We start from the raw sequence: 14,870 nt of genomic DNA on the forward strand, positions 1-14,870 counted from the left end.
TTTTCAGAGATATATAAACTCTGTTTTATTTTAAAAAAATACACTGCCCAAATATTCTGCAGGGGTAATAACTACCAAGAAGAATGAAGGAAATATTTTTTAAAAAAATTTTTTTATTTTTTTATTTATTTCTCCCCTCCCCCCAGTCGTCTGCTCTCTATGTCCATTTGCTGTGTGTTTTTCTGTGACCGCTTCTATCCTTGTCAGCAGCACCAGGAATCTGTGTTTCTTTTTGTTGTGTCATCTTGCTGCATCAGCTCTCCGTGTGTGCGGTGCCATTCTTGGGCAGGCTGCACTTTCTTTTGCGCTGGGCGGCTCTCCTTACGGGGCGCACTCCTTGTGTGTGAGGCTCCCCTACGTGGGGGACACCCCTGCATGGCACAGCACTCCTTGTGCACATCAGCACTGCGCATGGGCCAGCTCCACACGGGTCAAGGAGGCCCAGGGTTTGAACTGCAGACCTCCCATGTGGTAGACGAACACCCTATCCATTGGGCCAAGTCCGCTTCCCAGGAAATGAATATTTAAAGGCCTGTTATTTGGCAGACAAAGAGCTTTCACAGATATCATCTTCTTTGATTTATGGGTCAAATCTGTGAGGAAAGTTATTATTACCTCTATTTTACTGATAAAGAAGTTGAAGTTTAGAGAGCTTAATTATCCAATATCACACAAGCAGAGTTGACATTTGAATCCAGTTCTGCTGGATTCTAAAGCTCATGCTCCTTCTCTATTATATTTCCTGTTACGAGAGAGTGCATCAGAGAAGGCTTAATGGAGAAGGTAGCTTATGAGTAGAGCACCTTCAAGGATAGGTAGGTGTTAAGATGGTAGTAAGGATCACAAATCCATGCCTAGTATTTTCCTGTGCTGAGGAACAGGGTAATGTTAAATCTATTGCCAAGAAATCTTTTTTTTTTCTTTTGGAGATCAGTTCTGGAGGTAGCTAGTACTTGTTATAGGAAACAAACTCCAACTGGCCTTGTTCTTGAGTTTCTTGTCATTCTTTAGCCTTGGCTATCTGTCTATTTCTGTAATACTCTTTTGCACTGCTGTATTAAAAATAAGTCCCAAGGGAGCAGATGTGGCTAAAGTGGGTTAGCATTCAGTTCCCACACGGGAGGTCCCAGGTTCGGTTTCCATTGCCTCCTGAAAAACAAAAACAAACAAGCAAAACAAATGAAAACAACAACAACAAAAAAACTCAGGGATGTCGATGTGGCTTAGTGGCTGAGCGCCAGCTTCCCACATATGAGGTCCTGGGTTTATTCCCCCGTACCTGAAAAAAAAAAAATATATATATATATATACACACACACACACACACACACACACACATATATAGGAAAGTGGATGTAGCTCAAATGGTTGAGTGTGTGCTTCCCCAGTACCTCCTGAAAACAAAAATTAAACAAAGAAATAAATGAAAAAGTCAACTTGGGGGGGGCGGGGGAGCTGGTGTAGCTCAGTGGTTGAGTGCTGGCTTCCCACATACAAGGTCCTAGGTTCAATTCCTGGCCCCAGCACCTAAATATATACATACATATATATATACACACACACACATATATATAAATAAAAAATAGAAATCTCAGAAACCATTGTATAAAATAAGGGTATATATAGTTTCATGACACTTATGTGTATTTTGAGTATGTATGGAGATTGTGTTTATGTACTGGGTTATGGTGTCAAAAGCATTTCTGATAGTGAGAGATATTTATTTAAATAACTTTATTTGCAAGTCTCAAGCATGAGAGCCTCTTCTAACTGGCATAGAGTGGCAACTGTGGTAGGTCAGGGGTCCCTTACAAAAGCTTTCTCAAGTCTAGGAAACAGTATCACAGACTACTTGCTTCTCTAGATCAAAGGACTCCTATCTAAATGGGTTTGTATATTAACAGGTCTCAGGTCTGTAATTTCCTTTAAAAAATGAATAGGAAAATGCCTTCAAGCAGCAATTTTCAGTCTTCATTCTTATTTTCTGAATCTGTCTCTAGACTACTTTTTGTTGGGGTTTGGAAAGCTGGCTGCCATAACTTGGTAAGGCTTGGCTGTGACAACATGTTGGGAGCTCATTTTTAATGTATCCAAAGTGACTAGTAGGAAGAGGAGGAAGCTGAGACAGTGCAGGGCTGGGCTAAGCATGCTAACCCAGCCCAAGGGCAGGTCAAGTAAGGGGAAAGCTAGCACTGCAGTATACAGAGTTCAAAGAGGTATAGCTAAACATCAGATTTGCTTGGTATGGGCATCAGTATGCTAATGAATAGCCCCACAGACCCTATTTTCAAAATCTATCTCCAGTTCATTTTTTAAAAACAACCACCTTGTATTTCATGTAAGAATATATATATATATATATCATATAAAAACTTTGCAAAGATACAAGAACCAAGATTGTTTCTCTTAGCAACAAAAAGAAAATTATTCAATAAATTTAGTAAAAAAGAAAAGCAAATATAAGTCATCCTTAATTTTGTGAATAGAGGTTAGAAGGTTATATTTTGTTAAAATAAATCAGTTGTATTTTTCTTAATATCATGATCAAATTATATTAGAATTCAAAAAGACAAATCAAATCTAATGTGGGAGACAACCCCACATACCAAAGAAAAGAACCATTTTCTGATATTTACCAAAAAGACTTAGATAAAGTAAAAACTGAAACTCATTGTCTTTTTATGTTCTCTTTGTAACTCCAGAGCTTTAAGAAGTGCCTGTTGTATAGGTGGAGTTCAATAAATGTTTGTTGAACTTAAGTATGAAAGATTCTACTGTTTGAAAACTAGTGAGAAAGTCTGATGCACCTTTAAGTATAAGATGTGTGAGAAGTTGTGAGAAATGATGAAGGATAAGTAAATGGGAACAGAAGAATTGTCTTGGATCTTAGGATAAGAAATCGGACAATTTCAGAGGCAACAGGGGACTAATGTTGATATTTTTGCAGTGGTCCTATCCATTTTTATAGTTAATAAAAATGAAATATGGGAAGTGGATGTAGCTCAAGCAATTGGGCTTCTGTCTACCATATAGGAGGTCCTGGGTTCAACACCCAGAGCCTCCTGGTGAAGGCAAGCTGGCCTGTGTGGAGAACTGGCCCACATGGCATGCTGGTCCATGCAGAGTGCTGGCCCATGTGGAGTGGTGGCCTGTGCGGAGTACTGCCCCATGCAGGAATGCTGCAGAGCGCAGGAGTGCTGACCCACGCAAGGGTGCTGGCCCACGTGGAGAATTGATGCAGCAAGATGACCCAACAAAAAGAGACACAGAGGGAAGTGGATTTGGCTCAACTGATAGAGCATCCGCCTACCACATGGGAACTGCAGGGTTCTAACCTCGGGCCTCCTTGACCTGTGTGGAGCTGGCCCACACACAGCACAGAGAGCAGACAATGGAGGGAGGGGGAGAAATAAATAAATAAATATTTTAAAAAATAGTTACTAACATTTAATACTCATTTAATTGTGTGCCAAGCACTACATTAAGCATTATCTCATTTAATCCTTACTGTAACCTGTAGAAGCACTGAATATAGAAATTAACTCTAGTAAATGAGGGCTTACTGTATGCCAGACAGTGCTAAGTGCTTTAGATACATAACAACAATTAATTCTCACAACTCTAGAGTTGGTACTATTATTATCCCCATTTTACAAAAGAAGGAGATCAGCCACAAAGTGATTAGGTAATTTGCCTAATGTCTCAGAGCTGGTAAATGGCACAGCTGGGATTGGAATCCACAGACTTTAATTCCAAATTTCATATGTCTAACCATTATGTGTACTGTTTCTCCCACCCATTTCTTCTTTTCAAATTTGTTAACATATAATGGACTATTTAAACAGATATTTTTTAAAAACCCTTTTATTTTAAAATGATTTCCAACTTACAGGATGACTGCAAAAATAATACAAACCTCATAAAAAGAACCCCAACATACCTCCACCTTGCCCCCAGATACCCAGAGCCACAAAATTTAATTTTTTGCCACCTTTGCCCTATCATTCTACCTTATTTACCATCCATCCATCTATCCACCCATCTCTCTTCTGTACATTTGAGAGCAGGTGGAACACATCATACTCCTTGAACACGTAATACCTCCATGTACATGTCCTATGAACAAGGATACTCATAATCACCTAAGTGCAGTTAACAAGTTCAAGATATAAACCTTATATACTATGTTTCAGTTTTTCTTACCTCCCAATAATGTTCTTTTGAGTCTTTTCTCCATTCAGATCCCATCCACTATCATGTATTGTATTTAATTATCATTATTTCTTTAGTTGCTTTCTTTCTTAACTGTGGAAACATGTATACAACATAAATCTTCCCATCCCAACCCCTCAATCATACCATTCAGTGGGATTAATCACATTTATAATGTGATTAATGGAGCAGTATCTTCCCCACCATCCATTACTGTGGGCGTGCCCCTGGGGCCTTTAGACGGCTGGCCTGGCCGTTAGCTAGACGGCTTTCGCCTCGGTGAGGCAAACTTCTCGAACGGGTTGTGAGTGACGACGGGGCCCTGGTATCACACAGCCAGGTTAAACACACAGTAACCACCCCGGAGACGCAGGCTCGTGGCGCAGGTCTAGTTTATTGGGGAGGGGGTACAGCTTATATAGGCAGGGGTAGGGGCTTGAGGTGACGGATGTGGATAGGCTAGGGGGGCTGGGGTAATTTGAAGCGGCTATTGATTGGATGAGGCAGGTTTGAAGTTGCGCACGAGGGCTTCTCTGGCGGGAAAATGGCTAGGAAGAAGGGAGGGGCCGTTTGTGATAGCCATTGTGTATGCTTAGCGGCCATTTTGGCTACATGTTGTTTTTTGCCAGCAAGCTCACCAACACATTACTAGAAGTTTCCCTTCACCCCAGAGACCCTACATTCATTTGCATTAATTCCTCATAGTCCCTATTCCCTACACCTGGGACCTATATCCTACTTTCTATCTCTATGAATATGCATATTCTATTCTATTTTTTGTAATTACCATGGGGCTTAAAATTAACATCCTAAACCTCCATCAATCTCATTTACTTTGATACCAACTTAACAACTCCAATGGCATATATGAATTATGTTCCCTACTCATCGATATCCCTATCTTTATGTAGATCTTTTCATGACATATTTATACATTATAAGTCCAAACCCTTTGATTTATCAATACATTTTATGCATTTGCCTTTTAGATCCTTAGGAAGTTAAAAAAGCAGAGTTACAAATCATGACAATACTTACCTATATCATGATCTTTACCAGACATCTTTATTTCTTCATGTTGCTCCAGTCAATTGTCCAGTGTCATTTCCTCTCAACCTGCAAAATTCCCTTTACCACTTCTTTGGGCTGGTCTAGTGGTGATGAAGTCCCTCAACTTTTGCTTATCTGGGAATGTTTTAACTTGTCCCTCACTTTTGAAAGATAGTTTTGCCAGAGACAGAGTTCTTGGGGGACAATTTTTGCTTTCAGCACTTTAAATGTGCTTCCCACTGTCTTTTCTTGCCTTCATGGTTTCCGATGAGAAAGTAGCATTTAATCTTACTGAGGCTACCTTGTATGTGCCATGTTGCTTCTCTCTTTCAGCTTTATCATTGGCATCCAACAATTTGATTATAATATGGCATGGTTTGGGTCTATTTGGAATTACCCTGTTTGGAGTTCCTTGAGCATCTTAGATATATAACACGTCTTTTGCTAAATTTGCAACTTTTTCAGCTATTATTTCTTTGAATATTCTCTCTGCCCATTTCTTCCTTCTCCTACAGGGACTCCCACAATGTGTATACTGGTATGCTCAGTGGTTTCCCACAGGTTCCTCAGACTCTGTTCCCTTTTCTTCATCTTTTGTCCTCTGCCAGCTTCAATTTCCTGTTGAACCCATTTAGTGAATTTTTTTCCTTAACAAATCAATTTTACTGATACATATTAATAAAGCATAAATCCATCCAAAATGTACAATCAATGGTATTCGGTGTACTCACATATTTGTGCATTCATTGCTTCAATCATTCTTAGAACACTCTCATTATTCCAATAATAATAATAAACAAAAACAAACACACAAAACTTATCAGCTTTCTCTCTCTGTCTGCTTTCTTGCCATACATAGCTGCTATTCATTTTCCTTCCCTCTAGTATATTTGTATTTATATTTTATAAAAACAGTCTTCCCTGTTTGAAGAAACTTATCATGACTTTGGCAATAATCTTGAACTGTAGTTTGCAATATCCATCAAACTTGTGTTTAGGAAACCACTATTGATATGTATTAGTAAAAATTGTGTTTGGCTTGATTTATTATACCCTAAACACAAAGTTGTGGGGTGGTGGTTTTTTGACTGAATTACCACTGCACAGCTTTCACTACAGGTGGAATAGCTCAGGGATTTGGGGAAGGGGACAAATTCATGCCTGTTGGCTCATAGCATGTGGTCAGGCTTGCTTGTGACTTGCAATCTGGGAGAGCTTACTGGAGGCCTAAGAAGAGAAACTACTGCCGCCTTGCATGTTACTTTTGGGCTCAAACCTTCAGGTATTCCTGGAATAAGTACTGAGTTCCTGGTTTGCCAGTTATAGCAAGTCCCTTCTCAGACATTCTGGGGAATTACTAGAAACATGTATATAACACCTGAGATTTCAGCTACTAAACATCCCACTCTACTTTTACTAGAAGGGGCTTATAAGGCAAAGTTCTGGGTGCTTCTAGGGGGTAAAATCCTAGTGGCTTTTAGTTTTTGTGCAGTAAAGGGGTCATTTTTCTGTCTTGTAGTTGGCCTGTCTAATTTTGTACTAATTATGTGTATAACTTTGTGATCCTCTTAACATTTCATGTAAACCATATGCTTGTGATCTGAGCTATCTTTAATAGCTCATAAGTGAACCAAGTAAAATTTCTTATTTAAAAAAAAGGGGGGGGGGGAATGGATGTGGTTCAGTGGTTGAGCACCAACTTCCTACATATGAAGTCCTGGGTTCAATTTCCAGCCCTGGTACCTCAACAACAGCAACAAAAAAGCAGTTTTATATATGCAATATCACCCATATTTGTGTTTTACATTAGGTTTTACTATCTTATAGAGTCCCACGTTCCACTTTTTTAGCTTTCCTTTTAGGAATATACAAGATCTTATTTCCCTTTCAGCCACTGTCAAATGCATACAATAGTACTGCTAGTTACAAACACCATGATATGCTTTAACCATTTCTATTCATTTCCAAGATTTACAGTCATTTTACCAATATTGCACAGATTAACCTTAGCTTTCCATTCTCTACCCTATTTTCTGGTGACTTATATCCTAATTATTATCTCCATGAGTTTCCACAATGTATTTAGTTCAAAATAGCACAGTCATACAGTATTTGTTCTTTTCTGTCTGGCTTGCTTCAGTCAACATAATGTCCTCCAGGTTCATCCATGTTGTCTTATGTTTCACTCAGTTTCTTCTTATTGCTGAATAATATTCCATCATATGTATATACCACAATTTGATTATCCATTCAACAGTTAATGGACACCTGGATTGTTGCAAAAAAAGGCTGTCAGGATTTTTATTGGGATTGCATCGCATCTATAAATCAATTTAGGAAGAAATGACATGTTAAAGATATTTAACCTTCTGGTCCATGAACACATAATGTCCTTCCATTTATTTAAGTCTTCTTCATTTTTTTTTAGCAATGTTTTGTAGTTTTCTGAATACAGATCCTTTACATCCTCAGTTAAGTTTATTCCTAAATATTTGTTTTAGTTGCTATTATAAATGGAATTTTATGATCTCCTCCTCAGATTGCACATCAATAGTGTATAGAAATGCTACTGATTTTTGTGTATTAATCTTGCATCCTGCTACTTTGCTGAACTCGTCTATTAGTTCTAGTAGCTTTGTTGTGGGTTTTTCAGGAAATTCTAGATATAGGATCACATCATCTGTGAATATAGCAAGTTTTACTTCTTCCTTTCCTATTTGGGTGCCTTTTATTTCTTTATCTAGCCTAATTGTTCTAGCTAGAACTTCTAGCAAAATGTTGAATAACAATGGTAAGAGTGGGCATCCTTGCCTTGTTCCTGATCTCAGCGGGAAAGTTTTCAGTCTTTCAATAATGAGTACAAATACTGGTGTGGGATGTTATTGACAGGGGACACATGGTTGGGAGGGAGTTCTCCAGGGCATATATACAGGGTACATAAAAATGTTTGGATATTTTCATAGTGGTTACAGTTAAAAATGACAACTGAGGGAGTGCTGAGTTCCTAGCCAGGGGAGCTCTATCACATTCCCTAATGGAACAGCAACAATCCCCCAAGTGCAATGGCAAAGACCAAAAAAGAAGGATGGTTCAACAATGAGCCCTTGGTACTAATGACTATGCTTGTGAGCCTGTGCGCCTGAAATAAGAACTAGGCCTAGAGCTGCAGGGTGCCTAAGAGTTACCTCCTGAGAGTCTCCATGTTGCTCAAACGTGGCCAGTCCTGAAGCCAAACTCAGCATGTAAATGCATTGCCTTCTCCCCAGCATGGGACATGACTCCTGGGGATGAGCCTCCCTGGAACTAAGGGATTACTACCAAGTACCAGCTGATGATATAATTAGAAAATGACCTAGAATAAAAGGGTCAACTCAGACCAGCAGAATATCTCAGCTTACATGTAATATCAGGAGTTAAAAATGCTTTTGACCTTGAATAAAAGGGGGAAATGGAAAGGACAAATGAGTTTATATGGCTATGGGTCTCCAAAAAAGAGCCAGGAGGTCATCAGAGGGGTTGCCCTTACACACACCTCAGCAGAGTCCCAGAGACAGCTAAAGATACAGTCCCAGGTATTGGTTCTTCTGAGGGCTACAGAGACCCACAGGTTCTATGGTCATGGCAGATGGAGTTCAGTGCCGTATCAGTTGGCCCTACTTTGGAGTTTGTGTTTTTGAGTGTGATGGAGTTGGACTCAGATGTGATCTTTGTTCACAAGCCTCTCGTTACTTTTACTGGACCTGTGGTTGGCGCTGAGGTTTAGTGTATACTCAGGGGACCTGAATCTCTGGACTGTCTATGTGATAGCCAGGCCCAGAGCCTCAACAGATTTGCAACTCCTATGCTCTGGTTCATTGGACTTACCCCAGCCAGCTAACAGGGAGGTGAAGAAGGTCAGCCACCATACCAGGGAGCCAAGAGTGCCTACAACTGAAAGCAGGAGAATTGCATCCAGCATCCATATGGAATCTAAGACCCCTTTTGATATAGATGTGGAGTGGACATAACCATTCCAGGGTCCACAGGATGGAGGAATAAAGTATGGATTAGAGTGGACTTACTCATATTCTATTCATGAACTATTGTGATTAGTAATTGAAGAAAATGTAGCATTGACATGGAGAAAGTGGCCAGGGTAGCTGCTGAGGGTAGGGAGTAGGAAGGAGATGTGATGTGGGGGCATTTTCAGGACTTGGAGTTGTCCTGGGTGGATCTGCAGGGACAGTTACTGGACATTGTGTGTCCTCCCATGGCCCACTGGGTGGACTGGGGGAAAGTGTAAACTATAATGTGGACCACTGACCATGTGGTGCAGCATTGCTCAGAGATGTATTCACCAAGTGCAATGAATGTCCCGTGATGATGGAGGAGGTTGTTGTTATGGGAGGAGTGGGGTGAAGGGGGTGGGGGGTATATGAGGACCTCATTTTTTTTAATGTAACATTAAAAACAATAAATTTTTTAAAAAGGCCATTAAAAGATAAAAACAAACAAAAACAAAAACATTGAGTACAATGCTGGCTGTAGGTTTCTCATATATGTGCTTTAGTATATTGAGAAAGCTTCCTTCTATTCCTATCTTTCCAAGTTTTTTTTTCAAGAAAGGGTGCTGTATTTTGTCAAATGCCTTCTCTGCATCAACGGGGAGGATCATGTGATTTTTCTTTTTCAATTTATCCATATGGTTTATTACACTTTTTTGATTTTCTTGTGTTGAACTATCCTTGCATACCTGAGATAAAACCCACTTGATCATGATGTATAATTCTTTTAATGTGCTTTTGGATTCTGTTTGCAAGTATTTTGTTGAAATTTGCATCAATATTCATTAGAGATAATGGTCTGTAATTTTCTTTTTTTGTAGTACCTTTATCTACTTTTGGCATTAGGGTGATGTTGGTTTCATAGAATGAGTATGGTAGCATTCTTGTGGGCCGGCAGCACCCCACAGTGCTTGCAGGCTCACGGCACTCCACAGTGCCCGGGCTAGCTGCCCTCCGCAGCATGCAGGCAAGCCTGCCTTCACAAGGAGGCCCTGGGACACGAACCCAGGGCCTCCCATATGGTAGACGGGAGCCCAACTGATTGAGCCACAGCCACTTCCCCCCTACTGTTTTTTTTTTAAGAGCATTGAGCTCTGCATGTTAGTCCAATGCCATCTTCCCACAACCCTTTCCTTTCATTTTTTTCTAGTGAATTTTTAAATTTGTTACTATGGTCTTCAACTCTGTTTGGTTCCCTTTTGATATTTCCACCTATCTATCAATATTCTGTTCATCTACTGTTTCCCTAAATTTCTTTAGTTCTTTGTCCACATTTCCCTTTAGCTCTTTAAGCATACTCAGGACCATTTTTTAAAAGTGTCTGGACTGTCCCAGGTCTGATCATCCTCATCGATGGTTTCTAATGCTTTAATTTTCTCCTTTGCCTGGGCCATCACTTCCTGTTTCTTTGTATGTTTTGTAATCTTTTGTTGAAACCTAGACATTTTGATATTTTAATGTGTTATCACTGGAATTTAGACTCTAAGGCATCTATTCCTTAAGCTTGTATCCAGCTAGTGTTGTGTCAGAGCTTTCATTAAATGCTAGGAGATAGGATTAAAACAAACAAACAAAAAGAATAAAGGAGGGAAGTGGATTTGACTCAGTGGATAGAGCATCCGCCTACCACATGGAAGGTCCAGGGTTCAAACCCAGGGCCTCCTGACCTGTGCAGTGAGCTGGCCCATGTGCAGTGCAGTTGTGTGCAAGGAGTGCCATGCCATGTAGGAGTGTCCCCTGCATAGGGGAGCCCCACCCGCAAGGAGTGCACCCTGTAAGGAGAGCCACCCTGCGCAAAAAATGTGCAGCATTCCCAGGAGTGGCACCGTACACACAGAGAGCTGACGCAGCAAGATGATGCAACAAAAAGAGACACAGATTCCCAGTGCCGCTGACAAGAATACAAGCAGACACAGAACACACAGCAACTGGACACAGAGAGCAACAACAGAGGGGGTAGGGAGAGAGAAATAAATAAAAAATAAATCTTTAAAAAAAAAAAGAATAAAGGAAGGGTGGCAGGGAGGGAGGGAGGAAGGGATGGACAGACAGAGGGAGGAAATCGCCTTTTCCAGTCTTTGAAGTCTAATGTGGGATTTTCTCCTTCAAGACTGATCCGTATAATGAATCTGGAGAATAACTCGAGGCAAAACTATAAAGGCCACCTTGATCCTTTCTGCCCATGCCTCTGTGTGCCCATGCATATGTTGCCCTAAGAATTCCCCATGTACATCAATGCAAATGTCTATTTCCCTAGGAACAGTACCCTGATCGTCCCAGGCACTGAATTTTACGTCCTATTGCCAGCAATCCCTTGCCCCAGGCAATATGATTTGACTGCTCTCCCACAGCATTGTGTAGGAGAGCTTAGTGAGCTGTGTTCTATATGTAGAGCAATTTCTGGGACAGCAAGTCCCTCAGGCCACCACCAGATAGACTAGGCCAGACATACATATCCCAGCATGACAGTTACTCTTCTTCTTCTGGAACCAGGACAAGGGATCTATACTGTGCAGAGCCAGTAAGCAATGATGAAAGGGCCAGCAAGAGTGATATGAGGTGGCGGACTTGGCCCAGTGGTTAGGGCGTCCATCTACCACATGGGAGGTCTGTGGTTCAAACCCGGGGCCTCCTTGACCCGTGTGGAACTGGCCCATGCACAATGCTGATGCGCGCAAGGAGTGCCCTGCCATGCAAGGGTGTCCCCCGCGTAGGGGAGCCCCATGCGCAAGGAGTGCACCCCGTAAGGAGAGCCACCCAGCACGAAACAAAGTGCAGCCTGCCCAGGAATGGCGCTGCACACACGGAGAGCTGACACAAGATGATGCAACAAAAAGAAACACAAATTCCTGTGCCGCTGACAACAACAGAAGCCGACGAAGACACAGCAAATAGACACAGAGAATAGACACAGAGAACAGACAACTGGGGTGGGGGGAGGGGGGGAAGGGGAGAAAAATAAATAAATCTTTAAAAAAAAAAAAAGTGATATGAGATCCAGCCGCTTTTAATGGCCTTTTTCTTGATTCAGGGCTTGCCCCATTACTACAGTCCTTTAACTGTTTTCTGGAACTTTTAGAAAGATGTTTTTGCCAGTCCTTGCTGGCTTTTCAAAACTTCTATGGGGGACCAGATCTTTTTTTATTGACAGTTCATTCATATTTGCTGGCATTTTGGCAAACACAGACATCTCTGGTTTCTTGGTCAATTGTTCTTCTCTCAGATAAATTAATATGATTTCCTATTTTTATTTTTTAAGATTTGCTTATTGATTTTTAATATATCTAGCTGGGTTACATTGTTTATATGGATATATCATGCTTGGTTTTCTTTATATGCTCTATTTCTTAACTATTACCTGTTTTCTTACTTTTTCAAAGTTCTCCATAATCATACCTTGTTTTATATTTTAGTACTCCAAACATGCACCAAGAGTACAAGTCAAGCTGACCACTGTCCTCTACATAACAATTCCTACATCTTGATATGCCTCTTTCATTACTCTCCATATCTCTAAATCCTATCCTTTCATCAAAGTTCAGCTTAAACCTCTCCACAAAGCCTAACTACCCCAATCCCAGTGGTCATTAGTTTTTCTGAATATACATAACATTGCACTCCCTTTAAACACTTAGAACTTAATTATTTCTATAAACGCTAGTCTGTAAGGTCCTTCAGGCAGGGACTATTATTTATTCAGCTCTTGCCTTCTTCTATCTTAGGCACTTTTAATGAAGCAATGTGAAACAGCTGAAAGAGCATTAAGGCAATGAAAGTTATTGGCCTGATCTACAACTGAGGAGTCTGAAATAAGCTCTTGGGGAAACAAGCTATCTGAGTTTGATTCCTCAGTTGCCAAATACCCATCCTATCTGTTGGGGATTGAATCATGTCTCCCACAAAAGAGATGTTCAAGTCCTAACTTCCTGTCTTGTGGTGAGAAACCTTTTGTAAATTGGACTTTTGAAGATATTATTATTATTATTTTTAAAGATTTATTTTTATTTATTTTAATTCCCCTCCCCTCCCCCGGTTGTCTGTTTTCTGTGTCTTTTTGCTGCGTCTTGTTTCTTTGTCCGCTTCTGTTGTCATCAGCGGCACGGGAAGTGTGGGCGACGCCATTCCTGGGCAGGCTGCTCCCTCCTTCGCGCTGGGCGGCTCTCCTTATGGGTGCACTCCTTGCGCGTGGGGCTCCCCTACGCGGGGGACACCCCTGTGTGGCACAGCACTCCTTGCGCGCATCAGCACTGCGCATGGGCCAGCTCCATGCAGGTCAAGGAGGCCCGGGGCTTGAACCATGGGCCTCCCATGTGGTAGACGGACGCCCTAACCACTGGGCCAAAGTTCGTTCCCTGAAGATGTTATTATTAGTAAAGGTGTTGCCCAATTGCCCAGGGTGGGCCTTAATCTGTATTACGGGAATCCTTATAAGGAGAGGAAATCTAGACAGAGACACAGAAGACTAAGCAGAAATCAGAAGTAGAAGAAGCCAAAGAGAGAGAGAAATTGCCAGGTGACAGAGGATTGCCATCACTGGAATTCTAGACTTTGGAGAAACCATAGCCTTGCAGACATCTTGATTTTGGATTTCTAGCTGCCAAAACCATAAGCTAATAAATTCCTTTTAAGTTTAAGCTGACCAGTGTGTAGTATTTGTTATAGCATCCCTGGCAAACTAAGACACCATCTTTCTCATAGTGTGAACAGTGCTTTTTACATGGAAAGTTATGAAAACATCTTGAAGAACAGTAGCCTATAATTCATAGGCAAACAGATGGGTCTATCAATAAAATGACAATATATACCTCAGTACTTTTAATCGTTTATTACTATGACTTCATTTTTATAAACCGTAGGCCAGTACAATGCTATATAAACATTAAATATCAAGTTTCAGTAAAAAAATTTGTGACTGATGACAGTAAACGTGTCACTAATAAAGGCTACTAGAGGGGAGTAATAAAATATAAATGTATGTATTGTTTCACTTTGTTTAGGTAAAGAGATTAATTTGTCACACTGTACTGGTAAAGCAACACAACTGCAGTTAAGAAGAAATTGGATATAGAGCACAAATCCTGAAGCTGGAAACAACAAATGCCAAATCAAATAAAATATTTACCTAACATTTCATGAACAGGAAATCTAAAATAAGTGTGTTTTCTCTCAGTATTTTTATTTTTTTTAAGATTTATTTCATTTATTTATCCCTCCCCTCTCATTGTTTGCAGTCACTCTCTGCTCATCTTCTCTTTAGGAGGCATTGGGAACTGAACCTGGGACCTCCCATGTGAGAGAGAGATGCTTAATCACCGGAGCCACCTCAGATGCCTTTCTCAGTATTTTTTAAATAGTAATTTGAGGAACCATGAAGTGCTGACAAACTTCTGACTCAAAAACTAAAGTATGTAAAATACAGTTGAAGGTACCATTTTATTCTAATTCTTGAAATATTAACATTAGTATCTGAGTAACCAAAACACTCTATGCATCCTGAACCCAGATTTGCATTAATCTGAAATTTAGCTAATAGGCTAAATACGAGGTTACCAAAAAAAAAAGAGG

At 40.5% G+C, this 14,870-nt stretch overlaps 1 long non-coding RNA gene across 1 annotated transcript in view; it reads right to left on the bottom strand.

Moving 5' to 3' along the window:
- The window catches only part of LOC111764302 (uncharacterized), a 16,481-nt gene continuing 1,611 nt past the window's right edge, over positions 1–14,870 (bottom strand). Inside the window, exons 2-4 of the long non-coding RNA XR_011648838.1 lie at positions 4,204–7,530; positions 982–1,149; positions 1–946 (exon numbers count right to left, since the gene is read on the bottom strand). This is a non-coding gene — a long non-coding RNA (uncharacterized lncRNA). The remainder of the gene's footprint in view (positions 947–981; positions 1,150–4,203; positions 7,531–14,870) is intronic.

This window comes from Dasypus novemcinctus, chromosome 5, assembly GCF_030445035.2.
Source record: "Dasypus novemcinctus isolate mDasNov1 chromosome 5, mDasNov1.1.hap2, whole genome shotgun sequence".
Lineage (NCBI taxonomy): Eukaryota > Metazoa > Chordata > Mammalia > Cingulata > Dasypodidae > Dasypus > Dasypus novemcinctus.